The sequence below is a fragment of the Corythoichthys intestinalis genome, chromosome 18, assembly GCF_030265065.1.
Source record: "Corythoichthys intestinalis isolate RoL2023-P3 chromosome 18, ASM3026506v1, whole genome shotgun sequence".
Taxonomy (NCBI): Eukaryota; Metazoa; Chordata; class Actinopteri; order Syngnathiformes; family Syngnathidae; genus Corythoichthys; species Corythoichthys intestinalis.
In genome coordinates, this window is record NC_080412.1 from 10424644 (window position 1) to 10438718 (window position 14075).

The 14075-nt window shown below is 38.0% G+C and overlaps 1 protein-coding gene across 1 annotated transcript in view; it reads left to right on the forward strand.

Annotated features, from left to right (window-relative positions):
* Positions 1–5848: 5848 nt before the first annotated feature.
* Positions 5849–14075, forward strand: part of tiam1a (TIAM Rac1 associated GEF 1a) — a 98118-nt gene continuing 89891 nt past the window's right edge. Inside the window, exon 1 of the mRNA XM_057820238.1 lies at positions 5849–5976. The gene's annotated coding sequence lies outside the window, so the exon portion shown is untranslated. The remainder of the gene's footprint in view (positions 5977–14075) is intronic.

Consider the following 14075-nt stretch of genomic DNA (forward strand, 5'->3'; position numbering starts at 1 on the left):
CTGACAACATGTTGAAATCAATGTAGGAAACTGTAGAATTTCTGTATTTTGTTTTGTCGCTGGACATTTTCTTGTCGTTCTGCTATTTTCATTTCAGTTACGTGTACTGTATATGGCGGAAAAAACTCAGGTGACTTGAAGTTCTGCTCTGAAACCCCCAATTTGGCCAAATTTCAAAATTATCCTATATGCATGTGTGATAAATCATTGGAAAGCTTAAAACCTCAATTTTCTGGGGGAGGAAAAATTTTGAACAGGAGGGCATTTAAAAAAAAAAATTTAAACAGCAAAACCCTAACTGGAGTTGAGAGCATGCGAGAGCATAATTAAAGACGCCATAATTTTAACGAGATATTATCGCGTACTTACCTGTTTTCGATCCAAAAACTCCATACAGCATGTATCAACGTGTGAAGACGCAGCTGTGAATGGCCACAGCCAGATTTTTGGGGGATTTTATGGGTGAAACATGGTATTATATCAAGGGTCGCGATGCAGAAATCGCAGACATCAAGGAGTGGTCGAGATTTTCATTTTCATATATTTACCCTTTTAAATATATATATTTTTTTCTTCAATTTTTATTTGTTTAGACATATTTATCATCTAAAATATTGGGGGAAATGCGACAGTAATGAAAAAAATACAATTAAACGGTAGTTATGAGGTAGATATCCATGACTTGTTTACAGAAGCCAATTTTTTTATTGTGATGTAATTTGTTTAAAAGTTTAAAATATGCGAGTGAATAATTTTTTAAAGTCGTTTTCCTTTTTAACTAAATATTAAACATCAAATAATGATTCTAAGCTAAAAATGACAGACATTTCGAATAATAAATACGATTATGTACCTTTTTATTGTTAGGTTGAAACAAAAGCGGTTGCGCAACGTCTGTAAATGGGGGTTTCCAGGGTAAAACAGAAAAATTGAAAATAGTTCGGGGGCTTAATGCGCCATGAATCTGCTTTGGCAGCCTAGAGACATATTGTTCTATCAAACACAACATTTCTTTTGGCTTAAAATACAGCAGTTTATTTTAAAGAGGAGTGCAAGAGCAGAAACTGCTTTTTCAGCCTTGTCTGTGTTTTCCGCCATATACATGAAAGTTGAAGGTTTTTAAGTTGCACTTGCATCCTTTACATTTTTCTGTAAGTCACCCTCAGAGAAAAAAATATGGACACCTCCACTCTACAATATACAATACCTGACAAGCTGTCTTTCTTGCTGCAGAACACCCGACACCCACATTTTCCGCTTTCCTTCTGGAAGTACGGTCCGTCAGAACAAGCAATGCATTGTCTGTATTGCATTTGCATTAGAATGCATGGCGGTGTTCCACACTAATGGAAAATATAAGTTGGCCAGACAGGGATTAGCTGACATGACCCGGAGCGAGAACTCAGCAAGCCACCGTGTTGTACGAGAAGGCAAGCGTGCATGTGTGTCTATAAAATACATTCATCGTGCATCCCGTCTGCTTGTGTGAAGGCAGATTAGAATTTTATCTGGTAAAGTTAGTTATAGGTCTTAGGTGTGCTGACAAAGGCTGAAAACTGTACAACAAAGCAAATACTATCATAAACTGTTACATAACAATCCTCCACCTGTGCCATAACCCCAGCAGCTTGTCGCAGCACGCCATCACAGATTTTAATCCTATAAATCGCTTCCACGCCACTCCTCGCGTAATTCTATTACAAGCCAATAATGTCGTGTTTGACCAATGTTGTGGGAAACGGTCTTCTAAGCCCCAATTCATCCCACTCGATCGCCTACATCCTGTTGCGGCCGGACCCCCGCGATGGGTCATATTAGGGGAATGTGCAAGCGTACGTGCAGACAGTGAATATTCGTGTTTCAGTGCCATTGATGGCAATTGACGTTCAATTCATTTGGACTGGACTAGGAGGGTTGGTTACGATCATGTACATACGAAAAAAAAATTAAACATATTGTGCATTAGAATATAAAAAAATACAACTCAGATTCTTCAGTTCCTGAAAACCTGTTAGCTTAATGCTAGTATAAAATGGAAGACGCCATTGACGCGGTATTGGAAATTAGCATTTTGTCATGCTATTTAACTCTCCTAGGAACATTTGTAGGCCAAGAGTGAAGGTGTGCATAGGGACCAACTTTTTAGGATGGTCAATTTGTCCTCACCAACTTTTAAGCAACCTCATTTGCATTATATAATGACTTCAGTTATAAAGGTAATTTAGATTAATTGATGATGAATGATTGTCTTGTCATATGTTGTAAGGACAGAATTCACCCTACTATTATTAAGTGAATTGTTTACATTATGTTCAGACTTACATTTACCCCTTTTCACATGCTGATTGTGCTAGTGCATTTTTATTTCCTCAAACGCACGTTTGTTTGGCTGATGACTTGCCCCCCTCACCCCACACACACAAACTCGCGCACTCACAACCCAGACAGAAACACAACATATCGACAACATGCCGCCTCCTCCGCCCCCTTCGAAGAGGAGGGATATTAGTTAAAATATAAGTCTTTTTTTGGCCAGCAGCAGCAGCACCCACTCTAAGTGATGTAAAAAGTAGGGCTGTCAAACGATTAAAATTTTAAATTGAGTTAATCACAGCTTAAAAATAAAATAAAACGGCGCCATTGTAGTCTGTTTGCGGCAATGCATGAGTGGGTCGTTCCGCGCATGCGTTAAATATTTTAACTTGATTAATTAAAAAAATTAATTACTGCCCGTTAACGTGATAAATTTGACAGTCCTAGTAAAAAGATGTCAATGTTGTGGAGGTGGGGAAGATACCACTAATTTTGCTTCTGAAAGTCTGACCTGCATCAGAGTTAGCATAATATTAAACTGTGAATTTGCTAACCTGCAAAACTTGAGTAGGAAGCTGCTTGCAGAGAAGTAGCCTCCTGTATGCGTTTTCTACGTCTTTTTCTTTCAGCTTTTCCCTTGAGGGGTCACCACAGCGAATCATAACGTTAATTAAACTGTGAGAAATGTAGTGAACAGAGGTTTAACCATTTTCCCCAAGTTTCATTTTTATTTTATTTATGTGGTCTTACAGCAGCCCAAAGGAGTTTTCATTTTTTTTGGTTCATTTTGGTTGTGCTTGTGGACAAAAGCAGTAGTGTTTTACCTGAAGGAAGGCGCCATTTTTATTTATTTTTGTTATTCCCTGACTAAGAAGTTTATTCAGTTATATTGAATTTCTTTATTCAGAAAGACAAAGTTGAGCGGTCTTAGGAGAAATATTTGTTTTTTTGCATACCTGGATAGTTAAGAGATTATTAACAAGTTTGTATCTATTATGTATGTTAATATAATTTAAATTATGTTCAAATATTGCAATTTAAATTAGCTAAAAAAATCCATTTATTCTGGAACTTTTCAAAATGTTTCTTTAGTAGTTTTTGAAAACAAATGTTTAAATCGAACGGTGTATCACCTGAACCAATACATATGAATTAGTATAAGTCAATACATATGTATTTTGCATTGATCATTTAGCCTATCAATTAATTAGGTTAATATTTGTAAGAAATGTAGCCCTGATCCCTGTTCATGGCATTTTTTCTTCTACTAACTCTATTCTTCTACTATTCTATGTTACTGTCATCACTTCTGTGTGAGCCACCACTGCCTCCCTGAGACCAAGGTGCAAACACCATCAGGTTTAGGGAATATTTCAAATGTTTATAAAATACCGTAATTTTCGGACAATAAGACACTACTTTTTTCATCATTTTGAATCCTGCGGTTTATAGTCTATCGATTGATTGATTTCTTTGGGTTAATAGGCAACACTTTATTTGACGGCGGCGGCGTCACACTGCCATAAGACCGTCTGGAACAGTAACTGAAGAAATAATTAGCACAGAACATGAATTTTGATTCTTATTTACATCTGTAGCACTGCAATGCATGTTAGGAGGCATGTTGGAAGACAACTTTTGACAGCAGGTGGCAGCAGAGGTTGACTGTCTTTTCCAAGGGAGCAGTGATGGCCAAATGGACCTTCTTGAAGCAATGAAGTGGTTCATTTGTTCTTATGACAGTCTTATAATATCCTTTGGTGTAACTATCCCATAATACAGCGAGGACAGCTGCGGCTTATAGTCCAGTGTGGTTTAGCTACACTGCTGGCTAAAAGTATTGGTACCCATTCAATTCTGTCAGATAATGCTCAATTTCTCCCAGAAAATGATTGCAATTACAAATGCTTTGGTGGTAATATCTTTCAATGAAAAAACACAAAAGAGAATGAACTTTTTTTTTTTTTAAAGATCATTATCATTTTACACAAAACTCCAAAAATGGGCCGGACAAAAGTATTGGTACCCTCAGCCTAATACTTGGTAGCACAACCCTTCGACAAAATAACTGCAAACAACCGCTTCCGGTATCCATCAATGAGTTTCTTACAATGAACTGCTGGAATTTTAGACCATTCTTCTTTGGCCAACTGCTCCAGGTCTCTGAGATTTGAAGAGTTCCTTCTCCTAACTGCCATTTTCAGATCTCTCCACAGGTGTTCTATGGGATTCAGGTCTGGACTCATTGCTGGCCACTTTAGAAGTCTCCATTGCTTACTCTCAAACCATCACCGTCAAGTAGTCCAGTGCCAGAGGCAGCAAAGCAACCACAAAACATCAGGGAACCTCCGCCATGTTTAACTGTGGGGATCGTGTTCTTTTCTATGAGGGCGTTGTTTTTTTTCTCCTGTAAACTGTATGGTGATGCCTTTTCCCAAAAAGCTCTACTTTTGTCTCATCCGACCAGAGAACATTCTTCTAAAACGTTTTTGGCTTTGTCAGTTAAGTTTTGTTCTACCATGGAGTCCCTTTTCATTTAGACGCCGACGGATAAAACTGGTTGACACTGTTGTACCCTCGGACTGCAGGACAGTTTGAACTTGTTTGGACATTAGTCGAGGTTCTTTATCCACCATCCGCACAATCTTTCGTTCAAATCTCTCATCAATTTTTCTTTTTCGTCCACATCTAGGGAGGTTAGCCACAGTACCATGGCTTCACACTTATTGATGACACTGCGCACAGTAGACACAGGAACATTCAGGTCTTTGGAGATGGACTTGTAGCCTTGAGATTGCCAATGCTTCCTCACAATTTTGCTTCTCAAGTCCTCAGACAGTTCTTTGGTCTTTTCTCCATGCTCAATGTGGTACACACAAGGACACAGGACAGAGGTTAAGGCAGCTTTAATCCATTTTAACTGGCCACACGTGTGATTTAGTTAATGCCACCACCTGTTATGTGCCACAGGTAAGTAACAAGGACTGTTAATTACAGAAATTAAAGAAGCATCACATGATTTTTAAAAGTATGCCAATACTTTTGTCCGGACCATTTTTGGAGTTTTGTGCAAAATTATAATGATTTGATATCCCCCCCCATTCTCTTTTGTGTTTTTTCATGGCAATGTAGTGTAAAGCGCTTTGAGCACCTTGAAAGGTGGAAAAGCGCTATACAAGTATAACACCATTTACCATTGCAAGATATTACTACTAAAGCATTTGTAATTGCAATCATTTTCTGAGAGAAATTGAGCATTATCTGACAGAATTGCAGGGGTGCCAATACTTTGGACCAGCAGTGCATAAACAAATGTTGTTTTCATGTCAAATTTGGTTGGTCGAGGCATATAGTCAAGTGCGCCTTATGGTCCAAAAATTACGGTAATACACAAATTACACAGAAAACTATTCATGATCATTTTGGGAGCACATCCCCCAGCTCTAGGACAGACACACATAGACGCTGGCAGTCTACAGTTGTGAATTGAAGGAAGAGTGTGAGTGTGTAAGCGTAGGCGGGCTCTATACGCACACACTCCTCTCTTTCTCTCTCCACACAGCTCTCAGTCTGGTGTGGGCGTGCAAAGAGGCAGCATGTGTGCGTGTTGAACTGTGCGGGATTACCGCCTGGATTCTTCCGTCTTCAGGAAACTGAATCAAGGTACCATCGCATGTTTTTTTCTTATTTAAATTTTTAGCCGATTCATGGAAGGGATTCGTATGCGTGTATGTGCCCACGTGAGTGTGTATGTGTTGATAATCCCGACGTGATGGCATGAGCGGCAAGCGCTACTACTCATTTATTTACGTGCATGCTCAGTGGGCCGAGCGTCTATCAATCATTCATGTTCAAAAGTGGCACACAGGCAGAGTATGATAACAATTAACCGACAGCGTGACTGACTGAAATTTCTCTTGATGCATTTTGCGTGTTTTTAGCGCCAGTAGAAAGCTCAATTATGCGCGGTATACTGAAGTAAGACGCATTTGTGTGGAAAAATATTTTAGAAATATATACTGTATATGGCGGAAAAACACAGGTGACTTGATGTTCTCCCCTGAGACCCCCCAATTTGACCAAATTTAAAATTTGTGCGATATGCCTGTGTGATACATCATTGGAAAACTTAAAATCTCAATTTTCTGAGGGAAGAAACCTTTTGAACAGGAGGGCAATTTGAACAACAACAAAAAAAGAAATGATAATAATAAACAGCAAAACCATAACTAGGGGCGAGAGCATGAGAGAGCATAATTAAAGACGCCACGTTTTTAACGAGATATTATCGCGTACTTACCTCTTTTCGATCCAAAAACTCCATGTAGCAGGTATCACAGTGTCAAGACACAGCTATGAATGGGCACAGCCGGATTTTGGGGGGATTTTATGGATGAAACAAGGGTCGCGATGCAGAAATCGCAGACATCAAGGAGTGGTTGAGATTTTCTTTTTCATATATTTTATATTTTCTTTGTTTGGATCATTTATCTATCATCGAAAGTATTGGGGAAAATGCGACCGTAACAAAAAAAAAAAAAACAACAACAAAAAACAAAAAAACAATACAATTAAGCAGTAGTTATGAGGTAGATATCCTTGACTTATTTACAGACACCATACTTTTCATTGTGACGAAATTTGTTTAAAAGTTAAAAATATGCGAGTGAATAATTTTTTAAAGTGGTTTAAAAAAAAACAAAAACAAAACAACAAAACTAAATATTAGACATCAATTAATGATTCTAAGCTAAAAATGAAAGACATTTCGAAGAATAAATATACTTACTTACCTTCTCTTTATGGCTGGGTGAAACAAAAGCGATTGCGCGATGTCTGTAAACAGGGGTTTCCAGGGTAAAATGGACAAATTAAAAATAGTTCGGAGGCTTAGTGCGCCATGAATCTGCTATGGCAGCATATAGACATATTGTTTTATCAAACACAACAGTTCTTTTGGCTTACAATACAGCAGTTTAGTTTAAAGAGGGGTGCAAGAGCAGCTTTTTCAGCCTTGTCTATGTTTTCTGCCATATATATTTTACCTCTCGTGTATTCTTTCCTACTTCCTTTTTGCGCCTGTATACTAGTTTAAATCCCCATATTTCCCTTTAACCTTTTCAGGGACCGTGATTGCTACAGTGGACAGCTATTCAAAAGTTAGCACTTAAACCTTTAACCCTCCATAAAGCAAGTTTTGGCCATTAAAAAAATATTAGCGTATATTATTATTATTTATATATATAATGATTCTTCATTTGTGTATATTTTATATTGTTTTCATATAATTATAAACAGAGGTGGGTAGAGTAGCCAAAATATTTACTCAATTAAGAGTAGTGTTACTTCAAAATAATATTACTCAAGTAAGGGTAAAAGTGGCCAGCCAAAAAATGTACTCAAGTACAAGTAAAAAAGAATCCAGTGAAAAGAATACTCAAGTAATGGGTAACATTTTGAGTAACTGCTTATTTTTGTTTGATTATTTTTTTTTTTAAAGAATGGTATTTTCTTTTCTTTCAGCACAAACTTATCTATATGAAGTGTTGTTATAATGATACTGTAAAATAACCCATTACATAACCACATTAAGCCAAAGACATTTTTTAAAAAAATCATTAAACAGTAATGAAGCACTATTCGTCTAAAGAGCATGAGTGCCCTGCCCTCTAGTGGAGAAAATAGTTCCTAGTTTCAATAGTGAATACTGTAGTCCTTTATCGTTATTATTATGAAATTAAAAAGATCATATCTCCGGTTTTCCGCGGTTAATCAGTGCCAAATAAATACTGGGTGAGAGTTTTAAATTGGCACTTTTGATTCATGTTGAGGGCAGCGCTCTATGTCAAATACTTCATTTGTTACGGTGCTTTAAAGACTTTACAGACACCACATGATTGAACAGGGTTGCATGATCATAGAACGGCAAGCTTGCGTCTGATTGGTGTAATGGAGTCATGTGATTATTATTGCGACCTCTCATTGGTGAATGTAGCCCAAAGTAGAGGAGTAAGAGGAGCGTTTTTTTCTTTACGAAGCTACTCAACTAAAAGTAAAAAGTGTGGCTAAGTAAAACTACTCTGAGAAGTACATTTTTCTCAAAAAGTTACTCAAGTAAATGTAACGGAGTACAAGTTACGCGTTACTACCCACCTCTGTTTATAAATAAATGTATACATTCATACAATGTTAATAAAAGCTATATTAATTAGATTAAAATGGAGAAAAACAGAAATGGACAGTATCCAGCCCCAAATAACATCTAAAGTAGATTTTGTTTATGTATAGTATTTAATTCCTTACATGCCAATTACGGCAATAGACGTCCAATTTATTCAAATTGGGAGGACTGGCAGTGAATGCTCATCTTTCAGTGCCGTTCTCCTCGTATTTTTATTTTGACACGCTAGAGTTTCTTGTCGCTTTACCAACGTCACGTCCGCCCGTCACTGATTGGTCCACTCCGCTGTCTGTTTGCTGTTGTTTGCTCCGCCCTGGAAATTTGACCCGCGGAACGGTCGCTAGACTCATCGCTGGAACAGCGGTGAGTCTGGAGTTCTGGACAACCGTAAAAAAAGATATAGAGCGCTGCCCTCAACATGACCCGAAATCGCAGATTTAAACCTCTCTCCCAGTTTTTATTTGTCACCGAATGACCACGGAAAACGGGAGATGTTATGTTTTAATTTCAAAATAGTAATTATGAAGGAATGCTTCACTATTTAAACTCGGAACTATTTTTCTCCACCAGAGGGCAGTCATGCTGTTTGGATGAATAATGCTTCTTTTATTGAATTTTTTTTTTCTTTCGTTGAAATTCAATGATTTTTTTTTGCATTTCTTTGGCTTAATGTGATTATGTAATGGGTTATTGTACAGTATTATTATAACAATAGGCGATATAGATAACTTTGTGCTCAGAAAAAAAAATCCATTGTAAAAAAAAAAAAAAAAAAATCCAACAAAAATATAAGCAGTTACTAATAATGTTACTAATTACTAGTGATGCACGATAATACATTTTTCAACCGATACCGATAACCGATAATTTCCTCCTCATTCCAACCGATAACCGATAATGTCAAGCCGATAATTCTATTAAAAGATTTATGTAAAATTTTAAAGTATACACAAAAGAAAATATTACTGTGCAAAAATATAATTTATTGCTCTTTTTTTCAACATAGAATATGAACAAGTCGTCAATTCCAACATCTAAATAATGATAGATTGTCTGACATTGTGTAATGGTAAACTTTTGGCAACAATTACTTAGAGTAAATACCTAAGTTGCATAAAAATGCCTTTAAAAGTAAGCCATTCCTAACACATATAACATTAATACACTGCAAAATATACCTCCTTAAAACTAGTCAGTTTTAAGTGTAAATCTATTGGAAATAAGGGAAATTATCTGCCAGCGCTTCAAGTGTATTTCGCTCAGATTTAATGGAAGAAAAATAGCTAGCTGAAAATAATCTTAACAGCCTTATTTTAAGCAATACATTATTATACTTCATCCTAAAAAAAAACTTGGAAGAAGAAAAGATTTTGAATAATATTTGTGGCTACAGAATATTATTGTTATTTCATTACAACAGGAATGTGCATATTTAAATTGGTAAGTGTTAATAAGTGCCAATAAGTTTTGATTATCTACTGTGACTGTAATTGAGCAGACAAATAAGTTAAATTAATTTGAAAAGTGATTGCTAATGTTATATGCTTTGTTGCACACTGTGAAAATGATTAACTCAAAAGAGCGAGATGTCACGTACCCATCCTGCAGCGCTTTGTTTACATTTGCGGCACTCACGACATTTGGTTTACAGCAGCTAAACTGATACACGGCAGTACTATTTGGATGGAGTTGGAGCTCGCATCTCCGTGCGTGTTGTTTTGTGCCTGAGTTTTGTTAAGCCGAAAATAAAGGCAGCGTTACAAAGTCATCTGACCGCTCGTCATTTTACATACTGAATGCATTATTGACTGGCTGACTTCGTTTTCTCCATGTTTAAATTATCATGTAACCACTGTGCCGTCATGATAAGCTTGCTTACTGGACATCACTTTTCCAAATGTATGTGGTGAAAATGTGATTGGCATGTTTTTCATGAAGAATGGTGGTCGTATAAACTGCATTATTTTTTTATCCAGGGCTTTGGCTCTTGGGTCATTTCGGTAAAAAAAAATTTTTTTAAATCGTGTCTCGTCTCGGCGGCGGCTACGCTCGTACCGGATATTCCGCTCGCACCGGCCGGTTTGCCGTGGCGTATTCGGGGCCTGGCTCTGCTCGCACGCCGTGAGGGAACGCTCGAGAAACCGGGGTGTTCGCCGGAGGTCCAGAGGCCGGGGAACCGGGCTCTGCCCGCCCCGCCAACGGCGAGGCGGCGGCCTGCTGGACCGGCCAGAGCGGCGGGCTCCGTCGGAAGACGGCTACTTGCCGACTATCGGTCTCCAGTCGTGCCGGTGTTTAGCCTTAGACGCGAGTTTACCACCCGCCTTGGGCTACTTTCCCAAACAACCCGACTCTGTATCGTCACAAGCCCCGTAGTTTAACTTAGTGTTTACAATAGCTTTAGCATTCCCGCGAGCAGCAGCCTCGTATTCGTTCCAAAAATCTTTGTGATGCAGTTTTAAATGGAAGCTGGGTTAGTGGTTTTGAATGAGGACGCTTTCTTTCGGCCTCGTGGAACTTCTAAGGTACGTTCCGCAGATGGCGAGAGCGTCGTTTTTTTAGTAACAGCCGCCATAATATTCAACTATTTCTTGTCGTGTAACTCCGCCTCCTCAACCCCTCCTCCCTCATGGGCTTCAGAGAGGGGAGGGGTTGAGGAGGCGGCGTGCTGAAATCTTCGGTTGTGTACATTTGGAGGCTAAATCAAGTATATGATTATTGGATTGCATTATCGGTTGAATTTTTTTATTATCTGGATTATCTGTGTGACGTCATAATTGCCATTATCGGCCGATAATTATCGGCGACCGATATTATCGTGTATCTTTACTAATTACTTGAGTTTCCTTTAACCAAGTACTTTTTTTTACTTTTACTTGTAAAGATATATACGTTTTATACTCCGCAACAAAAAAAGCGGAAGAGGAAGTACAGTACTATAAACTGTACAGTACTGTAACATGTTTGGAACTTTTTTGAAACTTCTTTCGGTATCGGATCGGGACTTGGTATCGTCAGATTCTCAAAATCAGGTGACTTGGACTCAGGTGCAAAAATATGCGATCGGGACATCCCAAGAAAATAGTGTATGCGTAAATATGTCATGATAATTGACAAGTTACTTCAGTAGAAGGCATAATTAATAGCCAAAATGGCAAGTTAAGGCACGTCCAAGCATGGAAAGAACTACTGTGATGCCCTGAGGTATGAGTGACACAAGTTTTTCCTTTTTTCTTGAGATACAAGCGGTCATTGGGGAGACTTTTTGCTTTGACTTGCATCACAAGCAGTGATCACAATCTTTTAGATTGGCCGTTTTGTTAAAAACAATGGCTCTCATTCAAATGTAAGAAATATTTCAGCAACTAAACTGTCAAATACATCACTGTTTATTTGTGTGTTTTTTTTTAAATTGCTTTAGGTGAAATGTAACTGATTGTGTTGAATATGCCGCTACTATCGTATTAAATCGATTGAAGGCCCTTGAATCCAATCGCCTCGTAGCAGATTTTGTAAAATCGGCAAAAATCATATTGTTATAAAAAAGGTGATTTACACTGCTACTCGATATGTGCTCCTTCGTTTTCCTGCTTTCTGCCTTCACTATTTGGTGGATTCATATTAAAAATGTATCATTTCCAGGTCACTTTGCGGCAGTTGGTTCAAAAAGAGGTGACCCGTGAAAGGATTTATAGTGACGGATAAAACTACTATGTGCATGTGTCTAAAAGTGTGTGTGAATGTGTGTACTTGTACTTCGTTTTTAGACTTAGCCAAAGGCTGTGGAACGGAAGCAAAGAAGCCATTATCTCGTACACTCTGATTATCCCTGTCAATGTGTAGAAGCGTGTGTGCTTGTGTGAATGTCCACTGTGTGCGTACAGTAAAGCTAATATAATGTGTGGGTGTAGGGGTGTGTGTGCGCGTGCATAAATGGGGGATGGTACTCGGGGAAGGCAAGCCCTGCGGCGTGTGTGTAAATGCGTGTGCGTACGTTTGTTAATGTGCGTGCATGTGTGTGTGTGTGACCCACTTTGATACTCTGCCCTGCTGCTAAGTCACCTATAGGGTGTATGATCAGAGTAGGTGAGTGTGCTTGGTGGTGCGTGATCATGTTTCAGTGTGAATGACAATGATAGACGTTCAATACATCTGAACTGGGGGAGGCTGGCAGCGGATAACTGCCAGCCCCCCGAATTCAGATGTATTGGATGTCTATTGCTGTTAAGGATGGGCGATATGCATACAGTATTTAGCCAAAGTCAAATTTGACATGTCACAAATAGGAGTGGGAACCTCTTGGTACCTCACGATACGATACAATATGCGATACAAAGCTCACGATAACATTCTTACGATATTGCGATACAACGATGCTCACTTGTTCAAATAATGTAACGTAAACAAATTCTGTATAAAAACATGACATTAAAGCTCCGGAAGGTGCACATTTGAACTATATCGATATCCCATATCATAATGAAAAATATATCGATATTAGGGCTGCAGTTATCGATTATTTTAATAGTCGATTAATCATTGAATTGGTTAGTTCGAATAATCGAGTAATCGGATAAGCAACACAAAAAAAGTAAAATAGCTGAGCTGAACCTCAAACAGAATAAAAAAATTGAAGAAATGAGGATCTTAGTACAACAAAAGAACAATTGGCTAGCTTACATGGCAAAAGTCAGCTAGCTAAAATGCCATAAAATGCTAACTTAAAAAAAAATTTTTTTTTTTACAATGTTCTTTTAACAATTGGTTCAAACACATATTCCCACAAAAAACAGCTAAATATGCCTATAAACTAAATTGAAAATGTATTTAAAAATATTAGCTTAAACAAAAACTTGAATGACTAAATGAGGATCTAAGTACAACAAAAGAACAATTAGCTAACTTACATAGCAAAAGTCCACTAGCTAAAATGCCATAAAATGCAAACTTTTTTGTTTTTTTAACAATGGTCTTAACAAATAGTTCAAACACATATTCCCACAAAAAACGGCTAGATATACCTTTAAACTAAATTACGAATGCATTAAAAAAACATTGGCTCAAACAAAGCTTAGCCTATGTTGATCTTAACAGAGAGCAGATGGATTCAGCCATGTGAAATGAATTACGTCTTATTCACTGCTGCCACTAGAGGGCAGTGTATCCACCCCCCCCCCAAAAAAACCTACAAAAAACTAAAAAAAGACACTTTCAAAACAAACCATTACAGTGCCACTTTAAAGTGCCTATGACACCAAAAAGCATGTTTATTTCATATTTCAGGCGGGATTTTATGCTCCTGAATGAAATTGGACTGCTTGGATGTGTGTGGAAGCGATTGTTTTATTTCTGTAATTTTTTAAAATCCTGTGCCGTGAAAATGAATAACTTCCTATTTTGAGGAGGAATACGAAGGTGACGTCACCCGGGTCAGCATCTCACAATACAGCATTGCTTTATAGCATGCAGATGGACTGCGGATTCAGCTGACTTTGCGGAGGAATTTGTTTATTTTTCGCATCACGACAGCCAAATGTGCTGCAGAAAATTGTTGCTGCACCAGGGAGAGGCGTGTGAGCCTTTT